The 24582-nt window shown below is 41.4% G+C and overlaps 1 protein-coding gene and 1 long non-coding RNA gene across 3 annotated transcripts in view; both read right to left on the reverse strand.

Moving 5' to 3' along the window:
* The window catches only part of NALF1 (NALCN channel auxiliary factor 1), a 328481-nt gene that overhangs the window by 105737 nt on the left and 198162 nt on the right, over positions 1-24582 (reverse strand). The gene's annotated exons all lie outside the window — the stretch shown is intronic.
* Positions 14966-23921, reverse strand: LOC310843037. Its single transcript, XR_014563481.1, has 3 exons — positions 23895-23921; positions 16670-16700; positions 14966-15067 (listed from the first exon to the last, which is right to left on the reverse strand). It is a non-coding gene; the product is annotated as an uncharacterized lncRNA (long non-coding RNA).

Here is a 24582-nt window from a genome sequence, read left to right on the forward strand (position 1 = left end):
TTCAAAACCATTCTTCTACTTCCCTACTGCTCTGCTTCTCATTATCTTTTATTCCCACAGTTTACCGTCTACTTCCGAAACTGCATTTGTATCATTGATGCATGAATGATACAAAATCTAGTTAAAACAGAAAGTTAAGGCAACACTAAAACACAGTAGGGAGGACTCTCATAAAATAGGAGAAACGCTAAATGAAAAATGACATCCGGAATGTGCATACGGGCCAATATATTTAACAGAGTAATGCACCCATTATGAAAACTATTTACTTATTTATTTATGCATCTGTATGGAAAACAGGGCAATAGATTTTTAATAGATGCCACTACATACCACTAACAATGAAGAACAACTTCATGTGGCTTCTGAAGGAATGTGAGGCAGGGTGCTGCCCTGGGTGGCAACAAATGAGTGATGACAACTTCCTTTTACACATTTTCTTCCTCTTTTAACCCGGAGAAGCACAATGGCGATCTACCTTTTGTTACATTTCATTTTAATTAAAAGCTCAGCACCAAAAAAGCAGGAAGAAAATAAAGGAAAGGATGAGAAAGAGCAAGAGAGAGCGCACAAAAACATCAACAGATGAAACAAAGGAGTGGATGTGAGGAATTTTTTTACCCCCAGAAGGCTATGTGTATTGCTGCAACACTATATCTGGACAACAACTGTGGAAGAAACCTGAATGATTTCAAGACAACCTTCAGGAACTCCAAAAGACAGTACAGTGGATGGGAGGAACAAGTGGTGAAGATGGTCACACCTATTACAGTGGTATCTCGGGTTAAGAACTTAACTCGTTCTGGAGGTCTATTCTTAACCTGAAACTGTTCTTAACCTGAAGCACCACTTTAGCGAATGGGGTCTCCTGCTGCTGCCCACCACTGCTGCACAATTTCTGTTCTCATCCTGAAGCAAAGTTCTTAACCCGAGGTACTATTTCTGGGTTAGCAGAATCTGTAACCTGAAGCGTATGTAACCTGAAGCATATGTAACCCAAGGTACCACTGTACTACAATACAGAAACAGGAGTATCAATCTGAAATCACCCTGATAATTTTGTGTCCCCTTCAAAGGAGAGTCACAATGAAAACCGTTCTGAAGACAGTCAAGGATTGGATTCAAAAGAAGCCGAATCAGATACTGGGAAAGTGGGAAGTAAAAACCAACTATGAAAACCAAAAAGAAAATTCTGGAGGAAAACAGAAAGTGATGAAGGAGTAGAGGGAAAGTCTTGCAGGTGCCAAGAAGTTCAGGCCTTATGGGGAAATGGCAAGAAGAAGTGAAACAGGAAAGTACTGATCAAGAGGATGAAGCAGCTGTTCTGCAGGAAACATCTTGGGCAGCATCTCAAATAGCCAAGTCTTATGGTGACTGGGAGGAAATTGCAGAAGAGGAAGTTCCACATGAAGAGGTAGACTTGGAGCTTCCCAACATGAAAAGTGTCTCTCTGCCAGCACTGGCTCTGGAAGTCCCAGAGAAGGCCAGATTCTCTTGGAGAGATGACAGAGGGAATACTGTACCAGTTTTCAAAAAGTGAAAATTTGAAAATGGAAAATCTAGAAACATACAACAGAGACTGAATTGTCAAAGTTTCTTGGTATAAATTATAGTCTTCTTCTTTTTGAGGTTATACTATTTAAATTTATTTTTGCTAGAAAAAGGTTTCTTCTTAATTTATGCAGTTATCATTAAAAAAAATACACATCTGATGAATTAGTGTTTCTTTTGTCTTGAGTCATTTTCTAAGGGAGTTGGGAATTTAGCAACTCTACTGGTTATATTCTATTCATTCGGTGGGTTGTCATTGGTGAATGACAGGGGATCAAACTTCATGGTGGTTGCTTTCGAAAGCAGTATTGTAGTTCATATGTGGGTTCTCTTAAGATTAAAAATCAACATGATGTGATAGACGATCACACCCCACTTTGGTTTTTAAAGTTGAGCAGGGAATATGTAACCACGTACCTCTTAAAATTGTGGCAAGCTGTGAAATGTGATCCAGCAATTAGTATCAAACTTTTCTCTCATTTACCTTAACAGAAAGTAGTAGAATACATAAGTATCACAGCAATTTACCATTCAAAGCCTAAGGAAGATTTCAATGTGATAACCAGGATTTCAGCCCCATGTTATGGGAAACAATGTTATTTTTTGGTCTGAAATCTTTCTGGTTTTCTTCCTGCTACTTTTGTGCGTTTGTGACAGTAGTCTGCATGTTCTTTAGTTTCCATTATTTTTCTTGGAAGCTTTGCATGAAGAAAAGGTATGTTTTGTAAACTGGATATATAGATATGGGCAGGTCTCTTGGGAGTGCAGCTTTCAATCAGATTGTGCATTTCTCCAAATCTTGCTATGTGATTTTAGTTCAAAAATGTGCATTTTAGAGGGGAAACATGCACAATTCTTTTATTATTGAAAGCATGCAGAAATGCATGCTATAGGAAAAGAATGCATATACAATATGTTTAGGAAGTATACAGTTTACATACAAGTTTGTTGTGCTAATTAAAATACAAAAGACCCAAAAGGGGGGTTGGGGGGTATAATGGACCTATGACTGAAGACATGGGAAAGGGGCACAGAAATAGGCAGATACATTTTGCATGCTTTACTTAACTTTGTCCCCAAATACATTTGCTTAAGGAAGTATTTTATGCAGGAACTCTGGGTAACTGAGATCAAAACTCTACTGCTTTCTTTGCTGCTGGGTCAGCACACAGCAGCAGAGGGTGTGGTACTTTAATGTCAACTTTGTGTTTAATAATTTGTTGTCATCGCTTTAAAGTGAATGGAAGATAGCTTCATGTGTGGGTGGATTGTATTGTATTAAGGTGTATTGTATTGTATTGTATTGTATTGTATTGTATTAAGGTGAAAATTGATGCTTTTGAATTATGGTGCTGGAGGAGACTCTTGGACTGCAAGAAGATCAAACCTATTCATTCTTAAGGAAATCAGCCCTGAGTGCTCACTGTAAGGACAGATCCTGAAGCTGAGACTCCAATACTTTGGCCACCTCATGAGAAGAGAAGACTCCCTGGAAAAGACCCTGATGTTGGGAAAGATGGAGGGCACAAGGAGAAGGGGACGCCAGAGGACGAGATGGTTGGACAGTGTTCTCGAAGCTACCAGCATGAGTTTGACTAAACTGCGGGAGGCAGTGGAAGACAGGAGTGCCTGGCGTGCTCTGGTCCATGGGGTCACAAAGAGTCAGACACGACTAAATGACTAAATAACAAAAGTTGAAAACCAAGTTCATATTAGAGGATGGCAATCTTACCCTGTCCTAAATGTTCAGCCCACAATCATCATGCAAGTAATTTGGAGTTGAGAACCTGGCTAGCTAATGTCAAGTGAGTATTGAATAAAGTATTCATTCACTAATTACACAAATTTTCTCATTGAAGTCAGTGTAGAACCCAACAAGGTCTTTCAGTGCACCTGAATCTGCTCTATGGGTTATGTTATAGAGTGTCACTGGATGTCCTTATTTCTGTTTTTTCCCCTTTTAGATCCTCATTTATCAGTATTTGGTCATTTGAGATTTGCACGCATTAAGCATGTAGCAAGCCCAGACAGAGTCTGGTGAGAACAATAGTTAATGAGACAGAACACTCATTTTAATAAGGTTGCTTGCCTGTAGAAGCATTTAATCTAACCCATGGCACTGGATATACAAAAGCTGCACTACTTGCAAATTGCTGCCAATCAGTGTTTATGTGCAGAAAAGTTTAGGAAAAATATTTGCTTTACTAAATATAGTATAAAAGCATCCTCCCCGGCAGTAATGATAACAAACATATCATTAGAGAGATCATTTGTTGCTGCCAGATTAGAGAGATTTTGTTTACAAGCTACAACTGCGAAGTGCCAAGATTTAAACCAATTTCAGTCCCACTGACTTCAAGTGGGAGCTAGACTGTCTTGAAAAATTGTGCCCCAGGCTGTCTATGATCTAGGATGCAACTAATAAGCAGTTCTCCAAACAGAGGTCTGCAGGTATCAAGAGAAACAGAGTGTGCCTGCATCTTACGCATGTTTCCTTGTGCTATTTCACCCATACATGGGATGCTCTCGTGAGATCTTTCAGGAAATTGGATTCTCCTGTAAAATCTCCAAAGAGCATCCATAACACTCCCAGAGCTGGTGTGCTGAAATGGCCTTGCCCAAGAAGCTAGGCTGAAGGGCTTAACAGTTACTTTTGTAACCTGGTACCAAGTGGACCTGGTGCAAAAAATACCTTTTAAGTTGTCAGCTGTGCTTCACAGGTAGGGCCTACTCAGCATGCCAACTCTGGGACTGGTAGGGATGCCCTCTGCCCACCACCACCAGCTGGCTAGCCACAGGGTGGCTCCAAGTGTAACATGACTTTAGGTATACACAATTGTTGCATTACCTTTAGAAATGAACCCCCGCCCAAGACGAAGGCCAACTGGAATATTTTTACCAAGTACTCCCATTGGCTCCTCTGCTGTGGCTTATGCACAAAACTGCATTAATGGCTGGGAATGCTGTAATGATGCATGTGGCTTCGGGTTTCAATTTATAAACCAGGATTTTCAGCACCAAGAGTATCCTACAACATCAAGAGACCCACGCATGCAGCTGTAAAGAACAGGGGGAATAGTGCAACAACAGGGAAAACAGCTACTGAAGGTCTGGTGAAGAACTGATCTCAAACACTATAAGAATGGAAGCATGGGCGATATTCTACTAAACAGCTCTGCTAGCAGGAGGACTTTTAGCTATGCAGTGGAACTTCCTTGCCTTCTCTGCTCCCTGTGCAAACCCAGAATCTGCTCCAGAGAGTTGGAGAGAAGCCTAGAATAGATTTAGGGGCCATGCAATGGTGCACAAAGAGAGGAGAAGGTGGAGAAGTTCCACCATGCAGTTAGAAGTCCTTGCACCAGCAGAACTGTTTAGTTGGATACCGCCTCTGGTGTGTAATAGGCATTTGTGTGATAGCCTGAAATTTTGACTGGAACCTTACTAGTAACCAGTTGAGTTGTTTTGGCATTAATACTGCTCCAAAGGTTAAGCAAGCAAACCTGGACCAGCTACAGCTTCTGAACAGTCTTCCAGGGCATCCCCACAAGACCACATTGCGATAACAGAGCCAGAAAATTACAAATGTCTGTATAATGAAAGTGCTTGAACAAGTTAAAGCAAGCAGAAGTAGTAGAAATCTGAAAGTCCAAGTCCAATACAATTCTAGGTGTACCCGCAAACTGCCAATATGACCCCCCCAAGAGAATGTGCAATACCATGCAGAACACTTATGCTGTATCTAAACAAATGTGGTTTTTTCTAATCCCTGTGTGATACATGTACTTACAGGTAGTCTATGAATCTGATCACCCTTGACATATACAATTGAAGTTTGTGTCAATGTATAAGGGACAAAATTTATGGTTACTTAACAGCACTTAGTTGCAAGCTGTTAATGAATCTAGCGGAATCCCCCTATTTCAAGACAGCAATCTCCAGACCCAAAACTGTGCATGCTCATTCATGGTAATATGTAAAAGAGAAAAATGCATTACCAAACTACTCTGCTAATACTTTTTGGATTAGGAGATTACATAGTTGCTTTCTAAATGTTTGAAAGTTTTTTATTACTTCTTTCTTTTACAAATAGAATGTCATACTCTTGTCAAAATGTTCTTTTAAGACCTTAAAAAAGTAATTATGTTTAATTACCTAGTTCATTCTAATTAACACCTCCTAAGCCTCTAATGAAGTTAAAAATATGTGAAGTTTAACTCTTCCTAATGAAAGTACTCTAGGATTTCCTTTTAAGCTAGTTGAAGTACACTCGCTTCTCTTATTTCTCTGTTGAGAATTTAGGCCACAATCCTTACTCAATTAACCTGTAAGTAAACCCCATTTAATTCAGTTGGATGTGCTGGTATTTCTGAGTAGATATTGTTAGGATTTCAGCCTTAGCGACCTGGGGGGGAAATGACAGATAGTGCCACCTATGTACAGGACTTAGCATTCTGACTAAGAACAGGAGACCCAATGGGGAAAACATGGGTCTACTGTAAGCATGACTAAGCCAGAATCCTGCCCATCATTTAAAAAACTAAGGCTGAGCCATATAACACATGAAATAATAAGACTGTTCCTTCCTTTCAGCACTCATTGCCTAAGCAGTCCCCAAGCCCTCCCAATGAAGGATTCTAAAATTGTGAATTAATCCCTGTGGCTCTTTCTTTAATGCCAGTTTAAACTATGGCTATTTGTGACTGATAATGCTTAGCTCCATGACACAAAAAGCTTCATCTGCTGATTTCTGCACATCCAAGGCGCAGGGGTACAATACACCCTCTCAAACTTTTTGTCGTTACAAATTCCATTTGAAGCAATTTCACTTTCAGCACTCACTGCAATCAGATTCACAGTTCTGTTGTTTGATATGCCATCCCCACCCCACTCCCTTGTCCATACTGTGTTCTCCAGCTTCAGCTGTTGAACACTGTGGCTTAGCCCAAGGAAATGTGGGTGTTGTTGATGATGTCACAGACACTCATGGATTGGTCTGAATGGTAGCTTAAACACACAAAAAGAGAGGAAGAGAGAGGGAGAGAGAGGGAGAGAGAGGGAGAGAGAGGGAGAGAGAGGGAGAGAGAGGGAGCTAGCTATGTAAAAAGAAGGTGCAGGGTCCCTGATCTGGATCAAGACCACAAAATCAGTCTTCTAAATTCACTAGGTTCCAGGTGCATTTTGCACCTGGTGGTTCTGTGGGTTAAACCACAGAGCCTAGAACTTGCTATCAGAAGGTCGGTGGTTCGAATCCCTTCGACGGGGTGAGCTCCCGTTGCTCGGTCCCTGCTCCTGCCAACCTAGCAGTTTGAAAGCACGACAAAGTGCAAGTAGATAACTAGGTACTGCTCCGGCGGGAAGGTAAACGGTGTTTCCGTGCGCTGCTCTGGTTTGCCAGAAGCGGCTTAGTCATGCTGGCCACATGACCCGGAAGCTGTCTGTGGGCAAATGCCAGCTCCCTCAACCAATAAAGCAAGATGAGCGCTGCAACCCCAGAGACGGCCACGACTGGACCTAATGGTGAGGGGTCCATTTACCTTTACCTATTGGCCACTTGTGACCATGTGAAGATGCTCAGGCACCAGGATAGCACCTGGTGTCTTTACCATCTGGAGGTTCATGCCTGGGGATCCTTGGATCTGGACTGTTTTCACACACTAGCAACACATCCATTATATTTTATCTACACAAACAGAATTAATTTCAGGGACCAGAAAGGCCCAAAAATGGCAATGAGGCATTCTATTTTGGCGACTAGCTTATATATCTGAGTTTCTAACACAGAACAGAATGTGGTAATGGGTTAAAGCGCTCTAGCCCCATGCTAGGGGTTTGGTCTCGATCAGGGAGCCCATGCTATTTCTGAAAGAAGTATCATGCATTTAAGGCAAAACCACATGATTAAAATATTGTGCAGTTTGGTCCTGATGCTGAGGACAGTTGAAGGCAAAAAAAAAAAAAAAGGAACATGAAAATGGCACCAGAAGAAGCACAGCATCAAAGCAAGGTGTATGATGAATCTATTTTGGCAAATTACTTGGCGGGATCAAATGTTCTACTTGAAAAAATGGAAAATATTCTCTGTTTCCCTATGAAATACTAGCTGTATTGTTAAGCTCTTATCACATCTTTAATTATTAAGTTTCATACATGCACACTGCTAGCATGAAAGTAGCCCAATCTGGGGGGTGGGGGTGGAAAGAGATTTGTTTTTCACATGGATTAATGAGCAATCCAGTGGTCTGACACAAATCCAGAAACTGATAATTTATAGACCTGCGAATTTGGGCGCAGCTGGCAGCTTCCCATGGTGGTGTGGGAGCTGTGGTGGATTAAACGTTTAAATCCTATTGTCAATGGAAATGCCTCTAATCTGCTAGGTGTTCCATTGAAAACAGCAACCTAAAGATTAAATTGTTATCATCCTTGGATGTTCAGGGAAAACATGTTTACTGGGGAAATGCAAAGACGCACGGTTACTACTTTAAGCACAAGCCTTTTCTTGTGCACTAACCAATTCAGTACAGTGGTACCTCGGGTTAAGAACCTAATTCGTTCCGGAGGTCCATTCTTAACCTGAAACTGTTCTTAACCTGAAGCACCACTTTAGCTAATGGGGCCTCCGCGATTTCTGTTCTCATCCTGAAGCAAAGTTCTTAACCCGAGGTACTGTTTTTGGGTTAGCGGAGTCTGTAACCTGAAGCATCTGTAACCCGAGGTACCACTGTATTGTGATTAATAATAAATGAGTATTCCTTTGGTTTTATCTCATCAACAGGATTGAAACCAGTGACAATTCAATAACCAACTTGTCGTGATGCATGCTGAAGCCAAGAATGCTATCACGGGCTCCGCTACATGGAAGAAAGGTGGGTTGTATATAAAGTGGGAAAGTATAGCAAACTTAGGTAAATTAACTCCATCCTTTCCATCCTGGAAAATGTCTTTGTTCCTGGGGGACAGTGATAACTTTTATGAATAGACAAATCTTTGATATTTCTAAATTTCTCATTTTCCAATTCTTCAGTTCATCACATTTCTGCATTAGTTTTCAGTACAGAGGTACCTTGGTTTGCGAACAGTCTGGTTTGCATACGTTTTGGATTACAAACATGTCAAACCCGGAAGTCCGTGTCCCGGTTTGCGAACTTTTTTGGATTACAAACTCTTTTTTTTCTTTTTTGGAGGCCCCATTAGCAAAAGCACACCTTGAGTTACAACCTGTTTTGGTTTACAAATGGACCTCCAGAACGGATTATGGTTGTAAACCAAGGTACCACTATATCTATATCTATATATCTGTATCTGTATCTGTATCTCTGTAGAGTTTGTGAATATAACAAAAAGAAAAAAGAAACACCATCAATAACAACAATACATCTACTCTGACTTAAACATGCACCTGTTTATATGACAAATCCACATATGTCCAAATAGTTCTCCAAATGTTCTAACGTATCTTTCAGACATCATTGGAAAAAAGATCTCGTGAAAATTCACCAGTATTTTAGGAGCATGTTTTTGCAAGCAATTTCCCCTAATATTCTACATGTTATTTTCATAATATATGTATGTTTTGTGTATACTCCCCACCACCACCAATATGCACTTTTTTGGGGGGGGCTGCATAACTACATCATAAAATCTGGAACTTCAAAGGTTAGCTGCGTTTTGGTTTGTGTTATTTTTTCAAGGAGAGCAAATTGGGTAGGCTTGCATTAAAATGTGAATCAAACTGAATTTGTCTTTCCACCCCCACCCTTAATTCCTGTCCCTCTTCTCCATTTCCTTAGATAATCCACCTTGAGAGGGCAATCATCGCCCCCACTACAATCTGTGCATGGGGAAGCCTACATTCTGCATCTTTGTACGGCAATGCATCTGCTCAACTAGGGATTCCTTCGCACTGCTTCAGAGTGGGTGCAAGCTTTTTGCCTGTTTTGCCAAAGCTATTCTCAGAAAGCAAAACATCTGTTTTATTTTCTGCTACTGTACCCTAAACAAACAACCCTTACAGTTAAGATATAGTCTCATGTGTTTCCAACAGCTTGATTGCCCGATGTGCTGTAATTGCCCAGGTCATACTATCTAGTTTAAAGTTAGATGTGATTAGAAGCTTGTGGGAGGTTCGAGTTTATCCATAGTAATTAACACTGATGCGATTCTCTCCTTCCTCACCAACTGAGTGAATCAAATTGGTAGAGCCGGATTATTTCTGATAGGGCAAAAGGACTTGTTCATCAGGCCTTCCTGGACCTCCCTTTCATTTCTTTCACAAGTTCTGTCTTTGATTTTCCCTTCTAATGGGCATGGTGGAATAGAATAACTCAAGCCAATCTAGAAAAATAACCTCCTCCTCTTCTTCCTGAACCTCAGAACGGTCTGAGCATCTCCTTAACCTCTCTCCCTCTTCCTTGACCCAACTACTTACTGGTTGTGTTTTGTTTTGTTCTTTTTTAGAAACTTTTTTGGGGTGGTTGCCCACTGGCTCCGCCCATCTCCTCCTATATGCAAGCCTCTTGAAATATACTCGGAGTCAAGAGTGGATTTCATGCTCTTTATTCAGCTCATAGTGGTGAGGAGGAATGGAAGTTCCCCCAGAATGTCTGCTTTATATACATTACAGTATTTACACAATGGGCCCCACGTGATTGGCTAATTCCGGGATTATCCTGTAGGCCAATCAGGTTGCGGATTCACTTCCACCTAGAGCTGGATTGCGTGGCTCCTGTGGACCAATCAGACTGCTGCATTCTGAATCCTATTGTTCTAGGACCAATCAGACTGCTGCATTTTGGATCCTATTCAGCTTAGTACATAACACCTCTCTAGCACTCTTTTTGAACCTAGGATAGCTCAGTCGGTAGAGAATACTCTTAATGAAGACTCTTAATCTCAGGGTCGTGGGTTAAAGCCCCGTGATGGGGAAACATGGCAGGGGGTTGGACTAGACCAGTGTTTCTCAACTGGAGGAGCATATGGCCCCCTGGGACCCCCCAGGATAATCCAAGGGGGCCACAAGTAAAATTATATAATTTATATAATTATAAAAATAATAAATAAAACATTTTCTATTTACGAACAAAATAGCTACCTTTCTACCAGTAGGACAGGAGTGGGGCTACAGGAAGGAAACAAGGTCGGAAGGGGCTACGGTCGGGGGAGAGGTTGAGAAACACTGGACCAGACCGCTGTGGTCCCTTCCAACTCTTAGATCCTTGCAGTCTAAGCTGTGCTTTCCTCCTGCTTTCCTTTGCCTGGGAACAGGATCCTGTTTTCCTTTCAGCTGTCTCTTTGGAAGCCTGCAGATAACTTATTTTCCAGCTGTTTCTTGGGAGAAGGGAGACGACATCATTTTATTCTCTTATTAATTATGCCGTTTAAAAAGTGCATGTCATATTTGACTTCATTTAGTAAAGCTTGCTTTTGAAATATTTAAGGGTTGGAGGGTTGGTTAATTTTGCTGTGCTAAATGCACATTCTGTAGTTGACCTTTGTAATGTTTTATTTTGACATCTCTTTAAGATACTGTTTTAGTTTTCTGTTAATTGTGTTGCTTTGAATGTATACTTTGTATCTGACTTGCTTCTGTTTCATTCTGGATTGTATTATTTGATGTTTTAACGCGCTGCAAACTGCTTGGATGGTTTTTTCCCTTAAAAATACAAAGCTGTATAAAAATGAAATGACTAATAATGATCAAACAGCAATGTATCACAGTGGCCAGCAGTTTCTTAAAAAGGCTTCTTATTGGTAGTTTCTTAAAAGGACACAGGGTGCTGTACCTTGGCAGTGTTTTGGATGGTAGTCTGCAAGGAAAACTCACAGCATAGAAACTCCTGTTAGAAACATGCCCCCAACTCCCAGGTCCACTACCCTACAAACAAGTAATGTGTGAATAAGGCTCCAGATTGTGATTCTGCACTAATTTCAGCCTCCGGGCAACCACATATAATAGTACATAGAGTTGTACCTTGGTTCTCGAATGCCTCGAACGTTTTGGCACCCGAACGCTGCAAACCCGGAAGTGAGTGTTCTGGTTTGCGGACATTTTTTGGAAGCAGAACATCTGGCGTGGCTTCCGCAGCTTGTGATTGAGTGCAGGAAGCTGAGTGCAGCCAATCAGAAACCGTGCCTTGGTTTTCAAATGTTTTCAGAAGTCGAACAGACTTCCAGAATGGATTCTGTTCGAGAACCAAGGTATGGTTGTATAATAATGTGTATATTATTTATTTAATCCATTTACAGGCTCCTTACTTTCCACAGATCTCTGGGAGGTTAACAATAAAGAACACCAGAACATATATTCCAAACACATAGATATACAATAAGCACTATTTCAGAAAATTTATGTCAAGAAAAATCCAAATACATAAATACACAATATCATTCACTACAGCCATTCTCATACAGCATCTCTGCCAACCACGCACACCAAAACAGCTCACACTGAATGCTATAAACCCACACACACTTACCAAACATTCGCATCATTCTTACTAATAATCACTGCCAAGCATACAATAATAACTGACTCTACACATCTCTGCAACACTAATGGGGTCATGCCCCACACTGAATCCTCAAATACTCCCTTCCCACTCCTCACATGGCAGAGACCCAGTTCTATACCAGTGCAGGCCCTAACCTACGGGAGGTGGGGTATAAAACTATATCCCCCTGAGCAACATAATATACCCCATATAATTCATAAAGTATGCAAGAATTGTTCTTATTTTTAGTGGAACCAAGGTGGGGGGGGGGATCAAGTTCAAGGAGTAAGACAGGGATGAGAAAAATCAGTGTGGCTAAAACTCAACATAGGGATTTTCATGAAAATTTATTCCATACTTAGAAGCGCTCTGCAATTAACCTATGGGTCCCCCCCCTTGATAAATTACAAGTTTCAAATCAAATTGTGTGCGAAGGTGGGTGTGCGTGCCCATCCGTCCACCTATTGCTATGCAAGAGGAATAAGAATGAAAATGGAATACAGAAATACAAAGGCAGATTGTGGAACTGTGTTACATGTAAATACATGATGTACATTAGCACCTATCTGAAAATGACCGGGCCCTGTTAGAAAGTGTCGCTGCTATTGAGATTAGAGTTAATTGGTTTCATAGGTGAAATCCCATTAGATTTAGCAAATTTTCAGCTCCGAATTAGTTCTTATTTTCTTGATGTTTTTTTTAAAGCCTTTTCATCTTTCATTATGACAAGTTACCATACTCTAAACAATGTATTCATATCACTTCAAATCTTGCTAATATTTACCTGGGTTATATGAATCCTGAGCGGAAAACAAAAAACCAGATAAAAAGCCATATGGTCTTTTGTTGGTCTCTATTTGTTTTAAAGCCAAAGCCACATCTCAATAATAATTCAGCTGTGGCTTGTAAAGTCACACACAAAAACACACACCACACTATGAGCAAGAATCCTGGACCTCACGCCAAGAGTTACCTCAGGTAAATTCACCTGTAGCTCAGCAGCTGTGTACATATCTATGACAATGCATCAATCCTATTACACTGTGCTTTTCTCCTCTTATATGATATCCTATAATTGAAAACTATATTAGCACATAGTGCTGTTGATTACTGCACTCTAAAATGAATATCAATTAAGCTATAAATTCAACAGTTTTATGAATATTCTATTGAAGTTCGGTTGCTCTGTTTATAAGATTACGAACAATAAAAACAATTAAAACACATCATCAGAAAGGCATTTATCCCCATCCAACATAAACTCCTTGCACCTACATTAGAAGGGGACCTCTGGTGGGAGACACATTGTGCTCCTTCTGGGGCAGTTTGTCCACATTTGGTCCGCACTCTGCACTCACCTGGGGCTCCTAGAAGCTGTCAGCACGTGACAGCGGCCACACCCCAGGAAATGGCTTTGAATGGCCGGCAAAACCATGTGAGGGTAGCTGATGGGTCTCAAACCATTGACAAGTTAGGGAATTCCCCTGCATGTGAAGATAGGATTGAGCAGACGGGACTAATAGTGGGTTCAACAGTCAAGAAGGTGGTATCTGCACATGCTGTAGAGAGAAGTGAGGGGCAGGACCTGCAGGACTGGATTCTGAAATCTGCTGCACGGTCTGCTCCTTGGTAGTTCAGGGAGTTTGCTTTGGAACCTGAGTCCATCAGGTACCCATTTGCTCCCATAAGACTGTCCTGAACAATTTGGTGTCACCAGCAAACTACCACCTCACTGTTCACCCCTAACTCTAGTTCATTTAAAAGGCACTGGTCCTTGGGAGAATGCACTTCTTACATCCTTCTATTGTAGGACTGGCCAACATTTTGGAACTGGGGCCATATCTACAAACCAGAGAAACTGTTTTGGGCACCACATGCATGCTACAACTCACCCCTTCTGAGGAGTAACCCCCACCCCCAAAATTGACCCAAGTTGTGAGTATAGGCTTGGAAAAAAGCCTTCTGTTGGCTAAACAAAGGCTTTTTTGAAGTCTAATTTCAGGAGGAAGGGGAATGGGGTCCTGTAGGCACCAGGAAAGGCCTCTGCAGGAACATGTGCTCCTTTTAATCTTCGGGTCATAGGTTCAAGCCCCACATTGGGCAAAGGATTCCTGTTTTGCAAGGGGTTGGATTAGATGACCCTCATGGTCCCCTCTATAATTCTGTGGTTATGAAAACTGCCTATTTATTCCAATTCTCTGCTTCCTGGTCTTTAACCAATTACCATTCCACAATGAGGACCTCCCCAGAGTGCTTAACTGTTGTGAGATCTGCACTGACCAAATAGTTGGGACTGAAGCATTGACATTACTGTACAGGTCTAGTAATCCTTCTGTCAATTTCAGCAGTTCCACTATCTTTTCATGACCAAGTAACATCTCATTCTGAGGTCATAATTTCTTTACTCAGTTCACCCTCTGCATCACTTATTCTTATCCTCTCTCCTGAAAGTTCATGTATGAATTCTTTGTATAGGTAAAAGTGAAAGCAAACAAGCTTGTTTTCTGTAGTGGGGGTCATGCTGGGTGGTTGTAAAAACTACCTTGATGCTGCTTGCTTTAATGAGATGTAAAATTGAAGCCACTCTACGCGGGTTTCCAAAATGCAATGATAGAAGCAACCCTAGAAGCAGCTTTGCATAACAGGAGGTCAGAGTAGCTCAGAGCAATACAGTGTTCTCTCATGTTTCTTAGCTTTCCCCTATTAATCTCTCACTGATACATATTGAGGAACATATTTGGATATTTGAGAAATTTTAGTCTCAATCTTGTATTCAGATTTCATTGAAGTACGTACCAAAGCAGTATTTTTAAAGGTACTTATCTTGAATGTTAAAAGAAAAGAAATCAAGAAGATAAGAATGTAATAATTGCCCCCAAAGGAAAATATTAAGCTAGCACTAACTTGTTTCTCCCTGGGCTAGGTAAAAATAGTAACCGAAAAAGGTAAACACTCAGTTCCTCTCCCAACAGACACAGCAGCAAACCATTTCTCCCAAGTTGCTATGCATAACTTTGGACAAAGAACTGCAAAGGAATTAATAGGACGTTGTGATAAGAAAAATTATAAATACAGCATCAAGGAGAAAAGGGGGTAGGAAATGAGTGAGATTCATGAAACACTCTGAGATTTTGCTTTATACTTATAACAGAAGCCTTTAGAAAGAACTGGCCCTACAGGAATGACAAGATTGGTCATGTCAATATTAATCTGTATGGAATACATTAGCACTTCTCCAATGCACATTAATACTAGTGGGGTGCTGAAATTTTGCTTTGCTATATTTCTGATGCAAAAGTCACCGTTTCTGATGCGTCAGCATCACTTTTTAACATGAAAGACTGTCGCTATGTGATCCCACCTAGCATTGATCACAGTGTGAATGTGTTGATGTTGCGATACCACATAGTTAATATGATCTGACTACATGATGACATCACAGAGAACCATATTAATGCTCCCTGTCTTGCCACAATGTGAGGGCAATTTTATTGCTCTCCTGCAAGAGGCCGAGTGGCCTGGCAGGCCACAATTTATCCTGTCCCCCGGCATGGGGCCAAGTGTCCCATTGGGCAGTTGGTCCCACGCCCAAGGGAACGCCCACAACTACCTGCTGCCATTGGCCAATATATGGCAGGCGGATGATTCAGTCTGCCATTCACTTGTTCACTTAGAGTGGTCCACAAAACCACCTGCCTTAGAAGGCAAACAGACCTACAAGACTGTCGTCACCTTTGATCCAACTTTAGTCAGGTAGTCATGTGCATGATCAGGTAGGGCAGAATGTGTACACAGAGAAGGCTGGCATCCACATCCTAATTGTGTTACTTTCAGTAGGGTCTGCCTTAGGAAGCACATCTCCATCATGCCCTGTCTGGGTTGGAGAAGGAACTGTGGCCTAGGTGTTTTGACAGTGGAAGCCAATCACCCTTGCCTCCTGCTACCTTGCCCCTTGCATGCAGGTTTTTTTTAAAAAAAAAAGGGGTTGGGGAGGAGGGAAATCGCCAAAAGGTGCCACCAAAAAGGGGGTGAAAATGTTCACAAAATGTGTGTGTGTTTGTGTGTGTGTGTGTGTGTGTGTGTGTGTACACATATATATATACAAACACAGAGTTTCAACTCAGTCCTAATGAACGGAGCAACTTCTACCATCATCACCTCCTTGATTTAGTCTGCAAACCTAAAAGCACCTGCTTTCGTAATATTTTCATTTGTATTACTCAGACTTGACAGCCTTTCTGGTTATTGAAATACGAAGTGTGTAATCTATATCATATATATATTATTGAAATACGAAGTGTGTAATCTATATCATCTATATCTATATCATCTGCATGGTTAAGATAGCAAGATGGCCTACCATCATGACTTACCTTAATGTGATTAAGGTAAGTCAAGAAGTACACCTTTGCCCACTCCGTCTTCTGGCCATAAAAGAATGAGAAGGATGGAATATGTGGGTGCTGGTGGGTCCTCTCCTTTCAGGCAGGTTGTGGTGTCAAAATCAAAAGGACTATGGTGAGGGCTTGTTAAAAAAAGAAACTTCATAACATGACTGAATAGTACGAGTTGCTCTGATATGTATTCAGTGGTTAGCAGGATTGTTGGAATTGAACGAGAATACTCACCAACACTACCAGGGAGGCCGTCGAGAGGCATCTACAAGAAAAAGAAGCAGAAAACAACGCAGGATAAGCCACCATCAGGAGTGGAAAGGCTTCTGTTTTGTTTTATCTGCTACTGGCAGAATCCTTGTCTTAAGGATTGGTCTCAGCATCTTTTTCTCTACCATCTTTTCCTCCTCTCTGGCAAGGGGCAAATTGTCTTCAGGGGGGAAAAATCACACTGCCAAGTGAAACCCCTTTCTAATTTACTCAAGATTTTCTTTCTAAGCACCATGGCTTTCAAGACGAATAAGTTCCAAACACTGGTTTATGTCTGCATACTATTATACCACCAGTGATTGTAATATATTTTGAGGGAAAGAGCAGCTTGGTTGTGCATGAGGCCAGCCTGTGATTTAGGAGTCGTGCCCTCAGTTTATGACTCAGTTCTTACGTCTAATGGTAGAATTCTATATTTGTGTTGGTTAAACAGAGAAATAAACTAGTTTTGTTTTCATCTCGCACCGCAAACATCAAAACAGAATGTTGAGGTTTTCAGTCCTTATTGGATGGGTCCTGCAACAGCATTCTGGTGTCTTTATGCATAGACAATGCTGTGGCGAAACCTGTAGTGTGCAACAGAAACATTCATCTATTTTATATGCCACCTTGCATATAATAATTCCATTCATATTGGAAATAATTCCAATATGAATGGCTTGAACTGCACAGTTCTCAAACTGTCCCAACTCAGGTTTTACTTCATTGAGCATTTTGACGATAACTAATGACGCGGGTGGCGCTGTGGGTTAAACCACAGAGCCAAGGACTTGCCCATCAGAAGGTCGGCAGTTCGAATCCCCGTGATGGAGTGAGCTCCCATTGCTCAGTGCAAGTAGATAAATAGGTACCGCTCCGTCGGGAAGGTAAACGGTGTTTCCATGTGCTGCTCTGGTTCGCCAGAAGCAGCTTAGTCATGCTGGCCACATGATCCAGAAGCTGTACGCCGGCTCCCTCGGCCAATAAAGCGAGATGAGCGCTGCAACCCCAGAGTCGGCTATGACTGGACCTTATGGTTAGGGGTCCCTTTACCTTTACCTTTTAATGATTCAGGACTATAGAAATAAATGCATTGTGAATGCTCTCAGAGAAGTACAGTTAAGTTTGTTGTCGGGTTAAAAATTCTAGCCAAGATTTTCTAAACCAAGGCCGAAGAAGCTGTGGCCTTCCAGGTGTTGCAGGACTGCAAAAGTGCTCTTGGACCTTGGATCCCCAGATGTTGCTGGATTTCAGCTCTCATCACCCCACCCCCGACCATAGGTCATGCTGGCAAGGATTGATGGGAGTTAGAGATGCTACAATTTCTGGATGATTGCAGGTTTGCCACTCCTTCCCTAAAGGGTGGGTGGGAGAGAGAAACTAAATACAGCGGGACCTCGGTTCTCAACACCTTGGTACTCAAACAACTTGGAACCCAAACACTGTAAACCCGGAAGTAAGTGTTCCGGTTTGCGAACCTTCTTTGGAAAGTGCTCTGTTTTGAGTGTTACGCTTCCGTTCGAGTGTTACGCTTCTGTTTTGAGTGCCACACTGAGGCTTGTCTGTTCTTGCTATTTATTTTGCATTTTTGTTTTTGTGGCTCTTTTTGTGTGTGACTGTGTGGAACCCAGTTCAGATACTGATTGATTGATTGATTGAGTGATTGATTGAGTGATTGATTGAGTGACTGCAGTACATTGTTTATTGCTTTCATTTTATGAATCAATGGTCTCATTAGATAGTAAAGTTCATGTTAAATTGCTGTTATATGGGCTGTTTTTAAAAGTCTGGAACGGATTAATCCATTTTGCATTACTCTCTATGGGAAACCATACTCTATGATTTTGGAATGCTTTGGTTTTGGAATGGACTTCTGGAAAGGATTAAGTTTGAGAACCAAGATACCATTGTAGGAATTTTTGGAATCCTAAGCTAACCATGCAAACTGAAGGGAACATAAACCAAACGCGCTCACACACACATTTGTTGGGGGGGGGGGTGTTACCATGATATGAAATTGTTTCCCACTGCAGATTTAAAGATGACTTATTCTAACTTGGACGAAGTTCAGTATTTTATACACTGCACTACAGTAGCTTTTAATGGAAACCTCAGCATACAGCAAGACAGCTCCATTTGTGGCTTGGCTTTCTATCATCAGGCAATCTTAAACGATTTACAGTCTAAAAGAACAGCTGACTAGTAGTGACATTTGCAGGCCAATTCACAACAGAGTCCTGAGCAATGATAAGTTTTTGTTGGAAGGAGAGGGCGGGGGGGGGGGGAGATGGTTGCTCTAAAATTCTCCCACAGCTGTCAATGAAATAAGACCTCTGCTCTGCTTGCCTTTGTAGTCCTATAATTCTCACCGAATTGAAATAAAATCTCTCCTTTTCAAACCGAAAACATTGTTACATAGCGGGTGAATGTGTGATGATAAAAACTGACGGGTGGGCTTCCTATTCTGGAACACTAGTGTCACAAAACATTGTGTTGGAGAATGAAAAGACCTTGATTTTCCTAACAGGCCGAAAAAGAAAAAGAAAAAGAGGCGAGCGACAAAAAGACAGCTTTGTAGAATCTCTCCATATTTCTGTTAAGCTATTTCACAGCTGGGACCATGACTGGGGAACTGATTTCTGTTCAGATCCATAGTTCTACAATGCTGCCTTTCCTGATGAAAGGCGGGGGTGGGGGATAATTAAGTCAACTTTTTGTTTGTTAAGGAAGCGTCTGCTATATTTTTTAATGGCCAGAAGCAGAATAGCACTGAGCACTTCCTGGGGATTCCTCGATGACATTTCACACATTACACAGAGGCAAAGCCTGGTTTGCCACCAAGCCATACATGCAAGGAGGAGCTGCATCCCAATGAGTGCAATTACTGTTGTGCAAATGTATTTGTCACATTCAAACCACATTTTTCATGGCACTTAAGTGTACACCTATAAAGTGTTATGTGCGGTGGCCTTACGAGAGCTTACTGCTGCAGTACTCAGACAGGTGCTAAGATTATAAAATTGCCTTCACCTAAGGTAAGACACAGGTGGCGCTGTGGGTTAAACCACAGAGCCTAGGACTTGCCAATCAGAAGGTCAGCGGTTCGAATCCCTGTGACAGGGTGAGCTCCCATTGCTCGGTCCCTGCTCCTGCCAACCTAGCAGTTCAAAAGCATGTCAAAGTGCAAGTAGATAAATGGGTACCACTCCGGTGGAAAGGTAAACGGCGTTTCCGTGCGCTGCTCTGGTTCGCCAGAAGTGGCTTAATCATGCTGGCCACATGACCCGGAAGCTGTATGCCGGCTCCCTTGGCCAATAAAAAGAGAAGAGCGCTGCAACCCCAGAGTCGGTCACGACTGGACCTAACGGTCAGGGATCCTTTAAGATAAGACGTGGAGATAGTCTAGAATTCTTCGATCCACTCCCTAGAGAGCAGATAATCCCATTCTGCCATCTTTTTCCAATTTACCATTTTACCTTTTTATCTTATCCCCACCTAAGATATTCTTAAGCTTATTCTTTCAACCAATCCTTGAGAGGACATCATCACCTGTTTGTCCTTATTGCATCTTATAACCGAGACCCCTCATTATCATACACCTGGTCTGTGTTGTCAGCTCCTCCTGTTTCTCCTAGTTCCCTTTATAACTCCATTCTTCAAGTTTTAGTTATGCACTATATAAAAAGAGAAAGCAACACCTGATGCACCTGTTATAAAAGTTACAAGGTAGCCCTGTACGCTTCATACTCTGCTTACTAGTCAAAGTAATCTGAGGCTAACTTTTTAAGTAGAACAAAGTCTACATGAGTCATATCACTTTCTTTTGCCTTGAAGATAAAATGTAAACAGAAGCAAGACAATGCATCTTAATATTTAAATAGAGGGACTGTTTGTCTGTGATAAGAGGATAATTGCAGCAGCATGGATTCTGTACAAGGCAGGGGGTCTTATGCCCTCCTCTGCTACCCACTTCCTGTTTGGATCTGAGGAATTATTTTTTTTAAAAAATCTCAGCTCTCTGTGCTTTATAACTTGGGCATTAAAATACTCAACCCACTTACTTTGAAGAAATCTCACTGAACACAGTATGACACTATGGGAACAAGACTGTAGCTGTAACATATCACCATCTCTCTTTTAAAAAAAACAAAACACCAAGGATTTAAAAAGTAGAACTATATACAACAAATTATATTATTTCTACAGAAGACTTTCTAAAGCATTTCAAAGATATTTAAGGGGTTCCTCTCACTGTGTTCATGTCCCTTTTGAATTTGTTTTCCCTACCTAATTCAAAAGTTAGTTTACACTGACAAGACCAGCCTTGGGTCTCCCATAGTAAAGTCTACTGTGCTCTCCTGTGCTCCATCACAATCTTCAAGATTAGCCACAAGTGACATCTTGAGAATACATACATCAAATTCCAAACAGCAAGGGGATATTCAACGCATTTTTGGTGGGCACCCCACAACTGTGAAAACCCCTTTCCTCTAGAAGTTCATCAACCTGGAAGCCTGGGTACCATCTGAAAGTTTTATAAGACTTTCTCTTTTCAAAGTTTTATAAGACTTTCTCTTTAAGATAGATTATTGGGGATGGGGGACCAGAGCTAATCAACAAGGAATCTAATTTTAGAATTCCTCCATTATTACCCCTCTGTTATTGTCCATGACAAGTCGCTCAACCATCGCTACTGTGTCCTTTCTTTTAGCAGATCAAGATGATCAGTTGACAGCAAAAACTGCAAGGTTTTTAGCGGGGGCAATTAGAATAAGATCTATTATTTGATTACTGGTGTAAACCCCCAAAATGTATTTTCTACAGCTAGGTTTTTACCTCTATCTTCAGTAAATTTTATTTTATTGCTATGGCTAGTGGCTGGTGCAAATAAAGATTCTTCTGATTCTCCATTAAGCAAGTATTCTGTTCTGTGTTTCTGCCCCCCCCCCCCTTCTTAAACTATTTTTACCCATCTCCAGCCCTTGGGAATAAGAAGGCTAGAAGCTGAATGAATGGGCAGTGACCCTGGAAGTTCAGACTTAGGTATATTAGTATTCTGTTCATCCTGTGTTCTCTCACTTGCACCTATAAACATTTATGCCTTAAGGAGGGCCAGACCAGGACATCTTGCCACTTCAGGCAAAATAGAAAATGCTTCTACTCCCCTGCTCCAGCCACCTCTGCTGCCACTTGCTGTCAATGAGCATGGAGGAGGCAGCCACAGCAGCAGGCAGGCATGGAATAGGAAGCGGCAAGTGGCAGAACAAGAAGCCAGATCTGCTACCTGAGGCAACTGCCTCATATCGCCTCATTGGCGGGCCAGTCTGGCCCTGGTCTAAAGTAGTGGCAGACATGGGCAGCAGTCAAATCTTACAACCCTCAAAATTTCTTTCATTTTTTAAATCAGCTGATCATTTGTTGATGTTTTATTTGTTGTATTTTTATTTGGAAACCACAGGCATCTGGCTGGTCACTATGAAACCAGAATGCTGGACTAAGTGGGCCATAGGCCTGATTCTGCAGACTCTTCTTCTATTTTTTATGACTCCTGGCTATTTTTTAATGTATTCCTCTCATATTTTAGTTGGTAATTACCTGCTGCTGTTGCCTCAGTTGTTGTTGTTTCTGTGTGTGATTTGTTGTTTTTAATGATGTAAGCCACCCTACATACTGCTTTACAGTGGAAGGGTGGGATATCCCCCCCCCCAAATAAATATGTGCATTTACTTAGAATAAAGTCTCAATAAGCTCACAAGAGACTTAAAGGTAAAGGGATCCCTGACCATTAGGTCAAGTGGTGGCAGACTCTGGGGTTTGCGAACCAGAGCAGAACTCGGAAACGCCGTTTACCTTCCTGCTGGAGTGGTACCTATCTACTTGCACTTTAATGTGCTTTCAAACTGCTAGGTTGGCAGGAGCAGAGACCAAGCAACGGGAGCTCACCCCATTGCGGGGATTCGAACCGCTGACCTTCTGATCAGCAAGTCCTAGGCTCTGTGGTTTAACCACAGTGGTTTAACTCACAAGAGACTTACTCCCAACTAAATGTGCACAGCATTGCCACCTTAGCCAGTCCTATTTTTCTAGAAAAAGAGGTGCCGGAACTCACCATGAATGCTTCCCTTGTTCTCTTATAATGGCAATGGCGCCCATCTAAGAGGTGCCGGAACATAGTTCCGGAGAGTTTCGAATAAAGAAAAGCCTGGCCTTAGCTACAATTAACCTTTGCTAGATAGTTGAAGACTTTCCCTATAGTCCCTGAGTTTTCCTCAGAGTAGACCTATTGAAATTAATGGACCTAACTAAATTAAGTTAGTTAATTTCAAATTTACTTGAATATCACCCATAGTTTTCATACTGAATAAATTTATAGTTACAAAAAATAGGGGGGGAAATGTAACCAAGCAAATTCTAGAACATTAATCCCTCTCTGCCTCACTTCTCCTTCTTCCTATTGTTTCAGTGTCCCAATTCCTGTATGTCACTTTTACAATATATGAGCACACAAACTTTAGTGATAATTGAACCACTTTCTTGAATTTATTATTTGGTTAAAAATGGCACATGGCAGAAGCACTGTCAAACATGACAGAAAGAAAAATGGTTTTGCGTGGAAGATCTTTCCCAACAATTCTTTTTAAAAAAACCACCACTGCAAATACACTGAAATGCTTCTTTTTAAAGATAACTGTACACTTTAAAGACTAGAATATGTTAGCTATTGTTTGATGGAAGAACCTGCACTTAAACACTTAAATAAGATATTTCTTTTTATATTCAGTTTTCACTGAGCTGCTTCATTATTACAATAAACAACGTATGTTTATCAACAAAAAACAAACACACATAAAAAGCTGTCTCTTTCCCCCCTATAGCCATTTCACAAAAAGCATCTTGCATTTCCTATCATTCCTGATCAGTGAGAATACTGGCTGGGACTGAATGAAGATGCAGTCCAGCAACCCCAAAAAGGCCACGGATTCCCATTCCTGATGTATATCAGCAGTCAAGTAAGTGTGTCCCTCCAGAAAGGAACCAGTGATACTTGAGGGTTATTTTCAATAATTAATTCACCTTATATACTTCTCTTTATACAAAAATCACAGGGCAAGTTGCATAATAAAACTTTAAAATAGGTAAAATAGACATATACAGATGAAACTTCGCAGTATTATCAGTTACACAGAGGAAGGAACAAAGCGGAACATACTGAGATTGGCCTTATGCGATAGTCTCTCGTGTGATGGCAGTTGCATCAATAAGGGGGTTGAGACTGCTCTTCCTTGATGCTGATTGGTTCTTAGAACATAACAATTCTAAGGCATGCCACAAATGATCTCACATACTGAGAAGATGGCACATATGACCGGAAGTTCAAAGACCATGTGCCAATCAAGCAACATACCCAGATGCTGGGAGCTTCAAAAGGACAGGGACCAAGTTAGATGTTCCCATAACCACATGTCAGGATAAACGGGACAGGTGGAGACCTCAACTCTGACTGGTGAATGAGGGAATCATCCCTCCATGGTTGCCCCAACTCTGGCCAGAACAAAATAATCTAAAAGCTTCCTCCTTACAGAAGCTCTTTTATCTTGTTAGATTTTGATCCTTCAATGGAACTTCACATGCATCTATGTAACTATGGACATGCATGCTTCCATGATGTAACTTATTAGCTCATTTTTAAGGCCTTAAGAAGTATTACAGCTGACTATTGGATCTAAGGTGCAAGCCAAACTATTCCCCCACTGACAGGGCTTTGCAGAGCAATGAGGCCACAACTCCTTCCTGATTTGCACAGCAACTGCACCCAGATTGGGTCAGATGACATCAAGTGGCAGCAGTGAGACCAGCTCAGGCTCCAGCAGTTTCCAGGCTGGCTCAGCCCCGTTCCT

This window comes from Podarcis gaigeae (assembly GCF_964106915.1).
Source record: "Podarcis gaigeae genome assembly, chromosome: 4".
Taxonomy (NCBI): Eukaryota; Metazoa; Chordata; class Lepidosauria; order Squamata; family Lacertidae; genus Podarcis; species Podarcis gaigeae.